This window comes from Pinus tabuliformis, chromosome 2_2 (assembly GCF_031772625.1).
Source record: "Pinus tabuliformis cultivar Carrire ecotype Pingquan chromosome 2_2, CPIR1, whole genome shotgun sequence".
Classification (NCBI taxonomy): Eukaryota; Viridiplantae; Streptophyta; class Pinopsida; order Pinales; family Pinaceae; genus Pinus; species Pinus tabuliformis.
In genome coordinates, this window is record NC_142300.1 from 868,295,903 (window position 1) to 868,312,381 (window position 16,479).

General features: G+C 34.5%; 1 long non-coding RNA gene across 2 annotated transcripts; it reads right to left on the reverse strand.

Moving 5' to 3' along the window:
* Window positions 1-8,482: 8,482 nt before the first annotated feature.
* On the reverse strand, window positions 8,483-16,231 carry LOC149195745 (uncharacterized). 2 transcript variants are annotated; one of them, XR_016254615.1, is made up of 6 exons: window positions 16,178-16,231; window positions 15,144-15,714; window positions 14,913-15,046; window positions 9,453-12,639; window positions 9,236-9,357; window positions 8,483-9,023 (listed from the first exon to the last, which is right to left on the reverse strand). It is a non-coding gene; the product is annotated as an uncharacterized LOC149195745 (long non-coding RNA). The 2 variants fall into 2 exon arrangements; XR_016254614.1 differs by having other exon boundaries at window positions 8,484-9,023; window positions 15,144-15,780.
* Window positions 16,232-16,479: the final 248 nt, after the last annotated feature.

Genomic DNA, 16,479 nt, shown 5'->3' on the forward strand with positions numbered 1-16,479 from the left:
TGAATCGATCATAAACAAAAGGGGTTCCATCAACATTCTTAAAATATCTTAGAGGAATCAGGCCAACATGTCTAGCATGGCAATCTGGAGGGATGTCAAACAACTCCCCACGAATATCAATGTTCTTGGTGGCATCTTTCACTGCCTTCCAAGTATGTGGGCCTCTAACTTATAGCCTCCTAATCCTATGTATGAAATATAGGAGTTGGATTTGTGGGATCGCCTTTTGATATGTATTGATCTACCTGTTGATGCTATCCAACATCATAGACAAACTACGCCTAGTAGGCGAACTAGTAGAGATTTTGTCCATCTCTCGTGTGATCAATGTTTGCTGGGCCTTAACATCCTCAACTATGATACTAGCTATAACATCGTTCCACGAAGGGATCAACACTGCACTTTGATCCTTATTGTCACCCTACAGAGGGTCTACAAATCATAAACATAATTTAATATATATAAAAATTTAGAAGCATAATAACATATACATTAAATTCAAACACATCAATTGAAGACGATTTAAATATTAAAGACAATTTCAAGACATAAACACATAAAGTTTTAAAAGGATTTAAAATGCAAGATGTATACCTAAAACAGGTGAAGAAGGTCCACTATCCATAGCAATATCATCAACAAAGATAGAAACACTGCCTCTAACACTCCAAATGGTGTCAGAGGGAGGATCTATGGGTGGAATAGACACTCTATTATGGCTATGTGATCTAGCCCGACTATGTATAACAAATCCCCCAACACTCAATCGGGTTGCAGTTACAGGGTGTATAGAGATGGCTCTGAAAATTACATATAATATATAAACTAAAGCAAGAAAAAAATGTTGACATAGAAAGAATGTTGACAAGAAAACCATTTATAAATTCATGTAGAATAATCTAGGCTAAAGTACTAAACTAATTAGAGTGTATTTTTTGATAAATTATCAACCAAAGTATTGAGTTCCATGTAAACACGATCGAAACATGTGGTCAAATCTAACTTACACTTTTTCCCATTTATAAATAATGCATTTTATTTATAGAGCATAAATATGTAAATATATGTAAAAAATTGAAATAAACCTATTTGCAAAACTAATAAAACTTCATGCCAGCCAAATACTCCATAAGACAAATTCTTAATTTTGACACATGACATGTACTAAGTGCAAGCACATAAGACAATGTTACGATACACTATATAATGAAACAATATGGTACAAATTAGAAAAGAGTCAAAATGCTTATATATTCTCTTTAAATGCCTTTTTCATCATGGATTTAATGTATGTATCAATGATGCATTGTTGAAACTTGAACTCATATATATATATATATATGTGTGTGTGTGTGTGTGTGTGTGTGTTATGTTATGTTGCGTTATATAGTTAAATAAAAATATAGGAAGTGTAAGTTACAAAATCATTACTCAACTAATAAATTTAATAAGGGTGAGAACTAAGATATATATAGTTGTCATATCATTATATTAAATAATTCTTCACATATGAGTAGTGGATTTTTTAAAGAAATTTACAGTTTATAGATCAACTCGAGTCTTAAAAAGTTTTTGAGCATCACCCATCTTATGTTATTATGGAAAACACATTATGTTAAATAGTTATAAAACCATATTAAATGTTATATATACATGTGTGAGAGAGATATTATAGCTATAACTATGTTACATATAGTTATGTTACATGTTATTGAATGTTGTATATATATAATAATTATATTATACCTTACTATATATATATATATATATATATATATATATATAACATGTTATATATATATATGTATAAACATGTTATATATATGTTTATACATATATATATATATATATAACATGTTATATATATATATATATATATGTTTATATATATATATATAACATTTAGAATATTTAACATATGTTTTGTGGTTATATATACATATACATATATAATTTTGGAATTTTATTTAAGTATAATTGATTTTATAAAATAAATTATTATATTTATTATTAAAAAATATTTAAAATTTAAATTTATCAAAATTCAAAATAAATAATGAAAAAAATAATCTCATTTGATTTACCCGAGGTTTACCATTAGAAAATATATTGATTATGTCAATTTAAAACTCTTAATTTATTTATATATTGGTTATAGTTTAATTGTTTTTTGTTTTGAAAAAAATTGGGGCATATTTGTCAAATTTATTTGAAATTTAAAATGCATTTTTAATAATAAAAAAGTCTTTTTTTCTTTTCGAAATTTTGTTTCACTAAATTCCTAAGAAAAACTTTAAAACATAAAATAATTAAAAAAAAAAATTTACCATAGAAAATATTTATAATAAACATGCTATTATTGCAGATAACTTATAAAATAAAGCTAAAAATAAAATTAAAACCTAAATTATAGTTTTTTTTGTGCTTTTCAAGGGTTTTTTTGGTGGTTTTATAGGTTGTTTCTTGTGGTTTTCAAGGGGTTCCTTGATATTTTTTGGGGTTTTCATGGTGGTTTTCGTGATTTTTTTTTTTTAAGTTTTTGTATGGTAGGTTTTTCTTTTCAAATTAAGTTATTTTATTTTTCAGAAAAATACATAAGTAAAAGAGACAAAAATGATAGGAAACCTACCTTGGCTTGAGCCTCTAGGTTGTTGGCAGGGTTGATGGGTAGTTGGATTGAGTTCCTCCATCTCGTTCAAGCTTAGAAATAATCTTCTGTCACGGTCTAAGCAAAATGACTTGCGCAAGTCACGGCTAGGGTTTTTAATAATAAATAACGTTAGATCGAGCCATAGGCTTGATCGAAAAACATAGTTCGATTGAGCCGAAAAACATAGTTCGATTGAGCCTTTAAATTGGGTTAGAAAATGACTCGATCGAGCATCATTTTTTCACGTAAAAGTGCCCTCGTTTTTCCAAAAAGTGTAACCCAACTCCATGCTATCACCCTATGGCAATAACTGTTTTAAGTGTATTCATCTCATATATCCTTATACAACACATGAATGCTAATGTTTTTCTAGCCTCAAAGAAACCCTTGTTATTCACCCAATTGCTTTTGAATTGCAATTTCGTGTGTGCGTGCAACAATGTTGAGATATTTGGATGTTGTTACCTGGAGTCCTAAACACGAATACAAGCTTCTAGTTGTGCTAACTTCTCTACATGTAAATATTTACTTAAACTAGCTATGGGACTTGGCAGGACCATATGCAAGTTTAAGAATGGTGACTTGAAAGAGTATCTTGAAATTTTTTTGAATATTCAAAAGGTTCAAGCTATTACCACAATTGAGAAATGTATTTTATGCAACTTTGAGGGGAAAAATCATCCTCTATTGTTCCAGATAAGTGTATGTCTGCACTTCTGAAAGAGTTTAAGGAAAGCATTGACCTTATTAAATCTTAAATCTAAAACTTATGAAGAGGCAATTGGAAATGATGGGAGTTTAAGGAAAGCATTGACCTTACTAAATCTAAAACTTATGAAGAGGCAATCGGAAATGATGAAGATGCCATAGAGAATGCTTCTTCTAATCTCCCTTGGTTAGTGGATGTGATTCTACTATGGGATGTAGACTCATATGTAAGAGTCTTTTAAAGAGTTTGTGAAGATGTTGATCTTCCCAATGCAATAAATCCCCATCAAATAAGTACACTAGAATAAATGTATTTGATATTTCGATTTTTAAATTTCTTAGAGAATTGCTAATAAAGAAACAAGGGAAGCTGCTAGGCAGCAAGTCCGTGCATTGGGTGGGGTGTTTATGGACTCGGAGTGAGAAGTTTAATGCTCAGTGAGAAAGCAAGCTTGTGTTTGAGATAGATACCTGAAAACTAACCTATATGTTTTTAACAGATCCATGTAAAATTGAAATTGACTGCAGGTGAATGTTTCAGCGAATATGTTTGCTGTAAGTCGAATTGTTGGATAGGAAGAAAAGAAGGAAAAGCTGGGTGGCACTTTAACTAATTGCTCTTCAGTCCTTGATGAGCTACCCTCCCTTGTCAAAATGGGAGGCTGAGATGATTCAATTGGCATCATAGGCACAGAGGATGGACTGCAAACTGTATTATCTAAACGTTCTTGTTGGGATCTTTGAGTCCCATTGAGTTCTTGAGTTTGGATGACATGCCGATCATCACAATCCTAGTTGTACTGCTCCCCTGTTCCTACTAAAAGGGGTGATATGTCTTTGGTTGGGATGCAGCTGTTGAGAATCAGGTGAGGGCCTTACTTGATCTGACTGAAAGACTATCTCAGGATACAGCTTGGAATATCTCCCTGGGAAAACTTGAATCACGCCTAAGGCGCCCATGCAAGACATGAAGCGGGATAGGATAACCTGAACCTTGATATCATCCAGGACTTCCAGTTGAATGATCGAGATGGTTCATAGCCAGGGGAAATATTGGTATAGAAATCTAGTATTGTTTTTCTTGATTGAAATTGGTATTTATTTCTTGATTGATTGATGTGAGTTAAATTTCTTGATTCTTGATTTCTTGATTCATAATTTGTCTTTTCTTGGTATTGATTTATTTCTTTTCTAGTACGCGTCCATTCGGTCGCCGTCCGGTCATCGGATGACCTCCCGGCTTCGGGACATGCCAGATCTACTTCTTGTTATATTTGCTTTTCTTTAGATGGTGGCATTGTCCCTCAGTCTTTGCTTATTACAATTCGATCGGTGAGATTTGGAACTCTGATCCCTTACATTCCCCCTTCTAAGCTCCCCGATCATCTTGCTTGCTGAACGAGGAACCTGACTGACCTGACAAGGTTCTAACGGCTCCCCATAGCTCGACTAGTTTGACCTATGCCACCTTTGAATTGAATGAAAATTGAGCGGAGGGTGGAGGATGAACCAAGGGATAGGCGCCCGGGTAGACATGGTAGGTCTGCCCAAGGCTGGGGTTCAGACAGTATGTCAACTCCAGGACCGGATGGTGAATTAGAAACACCAACTTCATCAAGAAGAATTACATTGGCCTGGTTTGTAGCCTGATCTACAAGATATTGTTTAGGGTGAGGGTTCAGATTCTTTTCCACATCCTGTGTATTGCCAGTTCCAATTGCCTCTGAATTTTCCTGTTCAGACATAACCAATCCAGCTTGATATTGACTGTCCATCTCTCGCCTTTCTGTGTTCCGAGTAGTATCCAATCTCACTTGTTGGTCATCATCTAATCGAGATGAATTATGCGTGCTGATTGGTTCCTGGATTGATGTGGTTTGCATTGAACTTTTGATATTGTCATTACTTCTTGATGTAGAAACCCTGTCATCTTGTAAAAACATCTCATCATCATGCTGCTGGCTGGCTGAGTATCCAGGCATTATGTTAATTCCACTACCAGACTGTTCTGTACTGTGTGGAATATCTCTGCTTAAATTCAAGCACTGTTCTCTTAAGTACACTGAATCAACCTCCACCCTCTTGCACTCAAAATTCAGATGTACATTGGCAAGTTCAAGAGATTTTTCCAGATCATCCAGATCAATGTTGTACTTCAGAGATTCAGCTGCTACCCAGCACTGAAGAGAAAATGAAAGACATGATTATCTTTCACAGAGTCTTTTGCAGGAAAGAGAACAATTTTCTTAAGATCAACAAACCAATCTATCCAAGAAAAATAAGATTGAAAAGGTGAAACATGAGAGAAAAGGACTCGTTAAATCGCAAACAGTTAAAGAATCTTTGTAAGGATTGCAGAAGGAAAATCCCTGTAATTAGTGGTTCACCTTTAAAAGGCCATTTCCCAGTGAAAAGGGTTCATTATTGGCGCATAATGTATTTGGCCAAATGTAATGCATATAGAGTTCACAGAAAGCATTTTCAAAGAAGGAAAAACAAAATTGGAAAGGTAATTTTAATGCTTTAAAGTTTTGATACTGTATTTGGATCACTAAGAATCTAAGATCAAATGTCGATAGACAAATAAATGTTCTTTAGAAGAAAAACAAAAAGAAATGAATTCCAACCAGCAAAGCAAGAAAAGGACTTACCTTCAGAATCTTTGCTGATAAAACAAAGCACATTTTCTGGCTCTGATGGAGTTGGGAGTTTCTTGGCAAATTTATTGGCCTTGCACACCAGAGCAACAAATTCATGGCTGTTTGCCAGGACCAAGTCGTCTAGTATTGGTATCGCCGTGACAGAAGGAAATGGCCGCTTCAGATTCTCTTGGATCCTGGTTGTTCTTAAAAACCTCTTGGAAGATATGCAACCCATCCCTCCAATATCCACACCCGTTTGCGCTTAATCGAACAACAGGAATTCGTTCTTTAAGCTGCAATTGAAACATTTACAAAGTGATCAGCTCCAATTCCCCATGATCACTTCATTGCGGAAACATGCCCTGTTATCAGATCATGTGATGCACAAATGATTTGCTGCATTTTGACATATCGACGGCTTTTAAAGCTCTGAAAAGTTGAAATGAAAGCCTTTGTTGTAAAAAAAACGCAGTGTTGCTCAACATTCCTGACATTATTGCCACACAAGGCAACGGAGGTGCCCTTTCGGTTGAGCATATTGCTTTTCACATTGTTGCTGCTAATTCCTCATCACCTGGTAATTCACATTCGCACGTGGATGTCGGATACCTTTACATAATTCTGAGGCTCCTTGCCTCCTATGGCGTTTTACATAATTCTGAGGCTCCTTGCCTCCTATGGCGTTTTACATAATTCTGAGGCTCCTTGCCTCCTATGGCGTTTTTACTGAACAAGAAGAAGCTGATCAGTTAGACGATGCAGATACCATGAAAATAAAGTACTGCTTGACGGGCATTCCGAAGCTGTTGGTGCAGGGTGAAAATCGGCAACCTTGTGGGCCTTTCCTGCTTCTGATAGCAGACAAGGTCTACTTGGAAGCTTATCAACATTTGCACGAATCTGTCTTGGAGGGCTGCTAAATATTTAACAAAACTTATGGTACAAGCCCCTGGGAATATCTGGGTCGTAATCCCCAAGCCAACAATATTTTCAATGAGGCCATGGCCACAAACACTAGAACTGGTAGCCAATAGATCCTACTGGAATCATACCAATTCAATAAAACTCCAATTTGATATTCCTGCGGCGATGCAGAATAGTCTTGTATTGCAAATAACATAACATAAGATTTATGCATCTGTAATGAAGTTACAATGTTCTTTAGATTTTGATACATATAATTCATTTCGAATTTACATGTAAACACACAATGCACTCTTAAACAATTTGAAATATGTAGGGAAACTTATCTCCATTAAAAGAATGCTCATACTTTTGTCTTTTCCTAACGAATTGGGCCAAAGTTCTGCATTCTCACACATGAATTGTAGCCAACAGAACCAAATGTGACACTCACACTCAAAAATAATTTGCACAGAGAACGATATGCCCAAGGGTATGCTATCCTGGACATACTTATTTGGTTCTAAATGCCCGGCATAAAAATTGGGGATACCTCGAATCTCCCTCTACTAAGAAAGTCTTCTCCTATATATTAGAAACATCCTTTTCACCCTGAATGTCTATATAGATTATAATCTCTTTGTTTTGAAATTGCATTTCGAATAGTAAAAGGAATCTCTAAGATACATATACCCACATGGAGTCTAAGTTCTAACATAAAATTTCCCTTTGCGCTGCCATTCTACCAAATAGATTCAACTTTTCAAAAAATACAGACATCTTGTAATTTTTGCATGTTTTTCAGACATCCATGTGTGACCATTATAGCGGTATACCATAGTGATTTCACAGGTTTACATTTATGAACAAACATGGATCAAGTATAAAAATCCTTTTCCTGTAAGAAAATGCCAGAACCCTTCTGCAAGCAAAGGACTTGTACAGTTTCAGTGGGTAACCCTTCAAAGTGTTTTATATCTTCAGGTATGAAAAGGATGATGACTTGTACAGTTTCAGTGGATAACCCTTTAAAGTATTTTGTTATCTTCTGGCATGAAAAAGATTATTATATCTGTAGACATTAATTATTTCACCCGTGTGTATTTATCAATGAAGACAAGTTGAAGATAAATACCTTTTCGACATAGATGGATTCAAAAAGAAAGTACGGTAAAAACTCTCTCTGTGACAATGGGCATTTTAGATTCAGAGACATGGATGGCCTCCAAAACAAAGTATTGGGAAAACCTCTCTGTGAAAAATCGACATTTATATTTTCAGTAGAGATGATAATAAGAAGACAAAGCCTCATGCATTTTATCACGCCTTGGACTAAATTCACAATTCATGTCCAAGAACACTTAACTTTCACTAAATACACATTTATTGTCTACGAATACTTTAAACACATTCACTGATGGCTGAATCAAATAAAAAAATGTAATTTTACAGTCATATAATGTCAAGCCTGCAATGTAGCCATGATTTTTCCTTTCTAAGTTTGACCCACTGGTTAAAATGGAAACATTTCTAAACTTGCAATATCATGTACACAAAAATGGAGAGTTCTATAGCATTAATTTTTCCAGCAAAGGAGCCAAAAGTAATTAAATACTCCATGATCATAATGATAACATCCAGTGCCATCTACTTAATAAAATGTAATATGCCAAGTGTAAATGAATCCAATATTATTCATGCCACCAGATTCCTGTCTGGAAATTATCAATGGGCTCTGATTTTGGGCAACATTGCAAGGACTTTTAGGTGCATCATGCTTACTGTCAATTGGCTGCAAATTAGGCATCAAGTCCATTTGAATATTATTATTTCTTCTGTGTAAAGATGTCAATGTTTCAATTATTTGTGGATTACTGAGTATTTTTAGCACCATATCATGATCAATCATGTTTCCCTTCTCATTTGATTTTGCTATTGCAACAAATGCAGCAACATCTGCTGCAACTGCAGTTATGTCAGGTTCTGCTGCAGGTTTAGATATGTATAAGGACTCCTGTTTTTGCTGATCAACACTAGAAGGCACCATAGAGACAGAGTCACCACCTTGGGATAATATTCCTGTAGAATTTTGTTGCATTGCTCTCATATTGTGCATAATCCTGCTAGAATCATATAAACATATTCCTGTTAAGGTTACCAATCAATTATTCGTTAGCTACCCAGTGATTTTATAAGTAAAATAAAAAATTTCAATCAGAAAAAAGTAGCATTTTCAGAACAGCTTAATCATCTCAGGCAAGAATTAGATCTACGACAACTATAATCCCTAGAGCAATAATCAAAGAGAAGTGAGATGACTACCATCACCTACCCTACTCTTGAAAATCTTGCAAAGGAGGCGCTCAAGTTTCATCTTCTTCTATGGGATTCAATGGAATTGTAGGTGTATCAGAATTGCACCAGTCCTCCTGTGGCTCCAATGGCTCTATGGCGCTGCAAGTAATTCATTGCAAGTCTCATAGAACATTTATTCATAGCTATCCAACCCAAAAACATAAAAGGCCTAAAACATCAAAAAATGCAGCTACCTTGGTGGAATAGTAGATGGGAGTGGGTATATGGCCTCCAAATTCCTGACTTCTCTGTACAACTTCTAAACTTTCAACCCCAACAACTACTCGCCATCAAGGACTAATGACAAACTACACAAACATTTAAAAAAAGGCTAGTGATAAGATCTCTAATGGAAAGAAAATATTTGCGAAGACCAATCCTAATCGAATGACCTTATTAAGAACAAACATTCACATGACTGTATAAAATGTACTTGATATACATCCAGAAATCTTCATAATTGGCATTGTTTTAATCTGCTTTATGCATTTTGAATGTTTTAAAATTTATTCCACACATATGATTAACCATTTATTGCTGCATAACAGAACATATGACTGATAGTTCCAGATCTCATATAAGAGAAAGAAATTATGTTTGCATACCCTGGGGGGGCAGCACCAGGTGGTCACAGGTACAATGGAATATTCCTGTATATTCTTCTTTGTATAATTGTTTCTAACACCCTGCAACTGATTACATTCAAATCCAGAGCCATATTCATGCCACAACCGAGATTGTTTTGCCTGTAGATAGTCTTGGTCAGCCATGTCAGACTGCAATGGCGCATCTTCAACAAGAAACAGTCTCACCTGAAAATGAAAACTTGACATCAATATCTATCTTATTGGTTTGTAAGAAAAATAGAGAACTGATACCATAAAGGAATGTGAATCATTCTGCAGTAGGCAACTAGTACCTAAACTTAAAAAGAAAAAAACAGTCCAAAACACAACATATTTAATCCAAAAGTAATGACATCCAGACCTAACTTGATAAAATAAGTGAGAGATAGGGATAAAATAAGTGAGAAACCAACTGAAAATAATGTATTGTTATGGGGTGTGCATAGTTTCAATGCCATAAGGTTGTCCTAAAAATTGGAATCAATTTAAAATGTACTTTACTAGAATCACATAACCACAAAATAAGAAAGCACTAAGTTTTTAGTTTTGTCACAATAAGTTAGGGCCAATAGTGTCCAGACTGTATGCCATCCTAGACATACTTGTTTGGTTCTAAATGCCTTGCATAAAAATTGGGGATACATCGAATCTCCTTCTACTAAGGAGGTCTTCTCCTATATATCAGAAACGTCCTTTTCACCCTAAATGTCTATATAGATTATAAGCTCTTTGTTTTGAAATTGCATTTCGAATAGTAAAAGGAATATCTAAGATACATATACCCATATGGAGTCCGACATTTTTGTCAGTTGATAAACATCAATATTTCCCTTTTCTTTTCCATTCTACCAAATAGATTCAACTTTTCAAAAAACACAAACATCTTGTAATTTTTGCATGTTTTTCAGACTTCCATGTGTGACCATTATAGTGGTATACCATAGCGATTTCACAGGTTTACATTTATGAACAAACATGGATCAAGTATAAAAATCATTTTCCAGTAATAAAATACCATTATAGTGGTATACCATAGCGATTTCACATGTTTATATTTATGAACAAACATGGATCAAGTATAAAAATCATTTTCCAGTAATAAAATGCCAGAACCCCTCTGGAAGCAAAGGACTTATACAGTTTCAGTGGGTAACCCTTCAAAGTGTTTTATATCTTCAGGTATGAAAAGGATGATGACTTGTACAATTTCAGTGGATAACACTTTAAATTCTTTTGTTATCTTCTGGCATGAAAAACATTATTATATTTGTAGACATTAATGATTTCACCCGTGTGTATTTATCAACGAAGACAAGTTGAAGATAAATACCTTTTCGACATAGATTGGTTCAAAAAGAAAGTATGCGCAGAACTCTCTATGACAATGGGCATTTCAGATTCAGAGACATGGATGGCTTCCAAAACAAAGTATTGGCAAAACCTCTCTGTGAAAAATCGACATTTATATTTTCAGCAGAGATGATAATAAGAAGAAAAAGTCTCATGCAGTTGATCAACCCTTCGACTAACTTCACAATTCATGTCCAATAACACTTAACTTTCACTAAATACATATTTCTTGTCTACGAATACTTTAAACACATTCACTGATGGCAGAATCAAATCACAAAATGTAATTTTACAAGTCATATAATGTCAAGCCTGCCAATCTAGCCATGATTTTACATTTCTAAGTTTGACCCACTGGTTAAAATGGAAACATTTCTAAACTTGCAATATCATGTACACAAAAATGGAGAGTTCTATAGCATTAATTTTTCCAGCAAAAGACCCAAAAGTAATCAAATACTCCATGATCATAATGATAACATCCAGTGCCATCTACTTAATAAAATGTAATACCCCAAGTGTAAATTCATCCAATATTATTCGTGCCAGCAGATTCCTGTCTGGAAATTATTAATGGGCTCTGATCTTGGGCAACATTGCAAGGATTTTTAGGTGCGTGATGCTTACTGTCAATTGCCTGCAAATTAGGCATCAAGTCCATTTGAATATTATTATTTCTTCTGTGTAAAGATGTTAATGTTTCAATTATTTGTGGATTACCGAGTATTTTTAGCACCATATCATGATCAATCATGTTTCCCTTTTCATTTGATTTTGCTATTGCAACAAAAGCAGCAGCATCTGCTGCAGCTGCAGTTATGTCAGGTTCTGCTACAGGTTTAGATATGGATAAGCACTGCTAATTTTTCTGATCAACACTAGGAGGGACCATAGAGACAAAATCACCACCTTGGGATGATATTCCTGTAGAATTTGGTTGCATTGCTTTTATATTGTGCATAATCCCGATAGAATCATATAAATCTATTCCTGTTAAGGTTGTCAATCAATTCTTCGTTAGCTACCCTGTGATTTTATAATAAAATAAAGAATTTAAATCAGAGAGGTTGTCAATCAATTCTTCGTTAGCTACCCTGTGATTTTATAATAAAATAAAGAATTTAAATCAGAAAAAGGCAGCATTTTTATAACAGCTTAATCATCTTAGGCAAGAATTAGATCTACAACAACTATAATCCCTAGAGCAATAATCAAATAGAAGTGAGATGACAATGGAATATTCCTGTATATTCTGCTTTGTATAATTGTTTATAACGCCCTGCAACTGATTACATTCAAATCCAGAGCCATATTCATGCCACAACCGAGATTGTTTTGCCTATAGATGGTCTTGGTCAGCCAGGCCAGACTGCAATGGGGCATCTTCAGCAAGAAATAGTCTCACCTGAAAATAAAAACTTGACATCAATATCTATCTTATTGGTCTGTAAGAAAAATAGAGAGCTAATGCCATAAAGGAACCTGAATCATTCTGTAGCAGACAATAGTACGAAAACTTAAAAAAGAAAAAAACAGTCCAAAAAACAACATATTTAATCCAAAAGTAATGACATCCAGACCTAAATGGATAAAATAAGTGAGATATATGGCTAAAATAAGTGAGAAACCAACTGAAAATAGTGTATTGTTATGGGGTGTGCATAGTTTCAAGGCAGTAAGGTTGTCCTAAAAATTGGAATCAATCTAAAATGTACTTTACTAGAATCGCATAACCACAAAATAAGAAAGCACTAAGTTTTTAGTTTTGTCACAATAAGTTAGGGCCAATAGTGTGCAGACTGTATGCCATCCTAGACATACTTGTTTGGTTCTAAATGCCTTGCATAAAAATTGGGGGTACTTCGAATCTCCCTCTACTAAGGAGGTCTTCTCCTTAGTATATCAGAAAGGTCCTTTTCAACCTGAATGTCTATATAGATTATAAGCTCTTTGTTTTGAAATTTCATTTCAAATAGTAAAAGGAATCTCTAAGATACATATACCCACATGGAGTTTGAAATTTTTGTCAGTTGATAAAAATCAATATTTCCCTTTTCTCTTCTATTCTACCAAATAGATTCAACATTTCAAAAAATACAGACATCTTGTAATTTTGCATGTTTTTCGGACTTCCATGTGTGACCATTATAGTGGTATACCATAGTGATTTCACTAGTTTAAATTTATGAACAAACATGGATCAAGTATAAAAATCATTTTCCAGTAATAAAATGCCAGAACCCCTCTCGAAGCAAAGGACTTGTACAGTTTCAGTGGGTAACACTTCAAAGTGTTTTATATCTTCAGGTATGAAAAGGATGATGACTTGTACAGTTTCAGTGGATAACCCTTTAAAGTCTTTTGTTATCTTCTGGCATGAAAAAGATTATTATATTTGTAGACATTAATGATTTCACCCTTGTGTATTTATCAAGGGAGACAAGTTGAAGATAAATACTTTTTGACATAGATGGCTTCAAAAACAAAGTACGAGCAGAACTCTCTGTGACAATGGGCATTTTAGATTCAGAGACTTGGATGGCTTCCAAAACAAAGTATTGGCAAAACCTCTCTGTGAAAAATCGACATTTATATTTTCAGCAAAGATGATAATAAGAAGACAAAGCCTCATGCATTTTATCAACCCTTGGACTAAATTCACAATTCATGTCCAAGAACACTTAACTTTCACTAAATACACATTTCTTGTCTACGAATACTTTAAACACATTCATTGATGGCAGAATCAAATCACAAAATGTAATTTTACAAGTCATATAATGTCAAGCCTGCCAATGTAGCCATGATTTTTCCTTTCTAAGTTTGACCCACTGGTTAAAATGGAAACATTTATAAACTTGCAATATCATGTACACAAAAATGGAGAGTTCTATAACATTAATTTTTCCGGCAAAAGAGCTGGAAGTAATCAAACACTCCATGATCATAATGATAACATCCAATGCCATCTACTTAATAAAATGGAATACCCAAGTGTAAATGCATCCAATATTATTCATGCCAACAGATTCTTGTCTGAAAATTATCAATGGGCTTGGATCTTCGGCAACATTGCAAGGACTTTTAGGTGCATCATGCTTAGTGTCAATTTCCTGCAAATTAGGCATCAAGTCCATTTGAATATTATTATTTCTTCTGTGTAAAGGTGTCAATGTTTCAATTATTTATGGAATCCTGAGTATTTTTAGCACCATATCATGATCAATCATGTTTCCCTTTTCATTTGATTTTGCTATTGCAACAAATGCAGCAACATCTGTTGCAGTTGCAGTTATGTCAGTCTGTTGCAGTTGCAGTTATGTCAGGTTCTGTTGTAGGTTTAGATATGGATAAGGACTCCTGTTTTTGCTGATCAACAATAGGAGGGACCATAGAGACAGATTCGCCACCTTGGGATGATATTCCTGTAGAATTTGGTTGCATTGCTCTCATATTGTGCATAATCCCGATAGAATCATATAAATCTATTCCTGTTAAGGTTGCCAATCAATTCTTCCTTAGCTACCCTGTGATTTTATAAGTAAAATAAAGAATTTAAATTAGAAAAAGGTAGCATTTTCATAACAGCTTAATCATCTCAGGCAAGAATTAGATCTACGACAACTATAATCCCTAGAGCAATAATCAAATAGAAGTGAGATGACTAGCATCACCTACCCAGCTCTTGAAAATCTTGCAAAGGAGGCACTTCATTCAACTCTCCAGTTTCATCTTCTTCTATGGGATTCAATGAAATCGTAGGTATATTAGAATCGCACCTGTCTTCCTATGGCTCCAGTGGCTCTATGGGGCTGCAAGTAATTCATTGCAAGTCTCTTAGAACATTTCATTCATAGTTGTCCAACCCAAAAACATAAAAGGCCTAAAAACATAAAAAATTGCAGATACCTTGGTGGAATAGAAGATGGGTGTGGGTATATGGCCTCCAAATTCCTGACTTCTCGTTCACACTGTACTTTAACTTCTAAACTTTCATCCCCAACAACTACCCGTCATGAAGGACTAATGAAAAACTATACAAAACTATACAAACATTTAAAAAAAGGCTAGTGATAAGATCTCTAATGGAAAGAAAATATTTGAGAAGACCAATCCTAATCGAATGACCTTATTAAGAAGAAACATTCACATGACTGTATAAAATGTACTTGATATACATCTAGGAATCTTCATAATTGACATTGTTTTAATCTGCTTTACGCATTTTGAATGTCTTAAAATTTATTCCACACATGATTAACCATTTATTGCTGCATAACAGAACATATAAGTGATAGTTCCAAATCCCATATAAGAGCAAGAAATTATGTTTGTATATACCCTGGGGGCAGCACCACGTGGTCACAAGTACAATGGAATATTCCTTTATATTCTACTTTGTATAATTGTTTCCAACGCCCTGCAACTGATTACCTTCAAATTCAGAGCCATATGCATGCCACAACCGAGATTGTTTTGCCTGTAAATCGTCTTGGTTAGCTAGGCCAGACTGCAATGGGGCATCTTCAGTAAGAAACAGTCTCACCTGAAAATGAAAACTTGACATCAATATCTATCTTATTGGTCTGTAAGAAAAATAGAAACATGAAGCCATAAAGGAACTCGAATCATTCTGCAGCAGACAACTAGTACCAAAACTTAAAAGAAAAAGATAGTCCAAAAAAGAGCATATTTAATCCAAAAGTAATGACATCCAGACCTAACTGAAGAAAATAAGTGAGAGATATGGATAAAATAAGTGAGAAACCAGCTGAAAATAATGTATTGTTATGGGGTGTGCATAGTTTCAATGCTGTAAGTTTGTCCTAAAAATTGGAATCAATTTAAAATGTACTTTACTAGAATCACATAACCACAAAATAAGAAAGCACTAAGTTTTTAGTTTTGTCACAATAAGTCAGGGGCAATAGTGTTCAGAGTACCTAGGGAGAAAGCTTTAACCGAATATGTTGTCAATTAGCAGATCTCCAACACCTAAAGCAAGAAGAAGTTAGTAATAATATTCCTGTTGACAATAAGTTGGGTGCTCTAGCGTCTGCACTGCCTGACTGACCTTGTAATAGAGATTTGGTCATGAGGCCTCTTGTAGTTAGAACTACCTCGAGAATGGAAGTAAGAGGCAATGATTATGAATCTAGTAAGGCTGCAAATAAGAGGTATTGAATCTAGAAATGGAGCCAGAGGGATTTGCAATCTACCTGGTAACTATAATTCTGGCATATAT